The 1,150-nt window shown below is 38.7% G+C and overlaps 1 non-coding gene across 1 annotated transcript; it reads right to left on the reverse strand.

The window, feature by feature from the left end:
* Window positions 1-264: 264 nt before the first annotated feature.
* On the reverse strand, window positions 265-428 carry LOC112298191 (U1 spliceosomal RNA). Its single transcript, XR_002974113.1, has one exon. It is a non-coding gene; the product is annotated as a U1 spliceosomal RNA (small nuclear RNA).
* Between the last annotated feature and the right edge of the window lie 722 nt (window positions 429-1,150).

Below are 1,150 nucleotides of genomic sequence, written 5' to 3' on the forward strand. Positions count from 1 at the left end.
TTATTCACTTATTTAAGAAATAAATATTATTGCTTACTGTGTACCAACTTCGATGCTAACATCTGGGAATACTACTGTGGGCCAGGTAGACAAGTTTGCTGTCTTCGTGGAATTTATAGTCAAGAGGGGAGACCAATCCACTGCTTAATTAATTATACAAATGCAAGAAAAATGGTCTGCCAGAGAAGTCGCAATGTTTAAAAAAATAATTCTCAAAAAATGGTGAACCTACTGTTTTTGTTTTTGTTTTTGTTTTCTTTTAACCGGGAGAGAGCACAAATGCAGTCCCCCACTACCACAAACTATGCAGTCGAGTTCCCCACATTTGGGGAAATCACAGTGGTCCGCATACCCAGAGTGCAGTGGATAAGCCTCGCCCTGGGAAAACCACCTTCCTGAACATGGTTTCTCCTCTGCCAGGTAATTACTGAACATACTGTTTTAATGTTTTAATACTGACCTATGGAAAATAAATATATATTGATTTAATTGTTACTGTATGCCAAGGGCTTCACATATATTGTTCATTTAATTTTCACAAAGATTTTTGTAAGTAGATACAAAGGAAACTGAAGCTCAAAAAGTGGAAACTATCAACTATTAAGCCATAATCACGTGCACATTCATCTAATTCAAATTTCGTGCATTTACTCCCACACCTTCTGACTTCCTCAACTGAGTTTACTTTGGCACCGCAGCTGAGAAGGTCACATGGCTTCAGATGTCTCTTTCGTCAGTTGGAAGTAGGCATACAGGATTCTTGAGCCAATGATTAGAATAATTACCTAAGAGTCTAAAAAGTAGTCTCAACCTATGAATTTTTTTTGGAGACTCTTTCAACATATTTGCTCATTTCATGATGGCTGATCCATGGATGCACCTGCCCACACAGTGCTGAGTGTTCAGCAGTTTTTGACCAAAACTGCCTGATCCCTGTGCCCCACCCTCCCTATTCACCCCATCTCACCCCAAGGGACTTTTTTTTTTATCTCAGTTGAAAAAAGTCCTCAAAAGGAAATGTTTTGCTGAGGTGGAAGAGATAAAACAAAATATAGCAGAAGGACGTCAGAATCGACAAGTTCGAAAACTGTTCTGAGCAGTTGGAAGAAAATATCTCGACAGATATATTGCATCAAATGGAGAGTACTTT

Source organism: Desmodus rotundus, chromosome 5 (assembly GCF_022682495.2).
Source record: "Desmodus rotundus isolate HL8 chromosome 5, HLdesRot8A.1, whole genome shotgun sequence".
Lineage (NCBI taxonomy): Eukaryota > Metazoa > Chordata > Mammalia > Chiroptera > Phyllostomidae > Desmodus > Desmodus rotundus.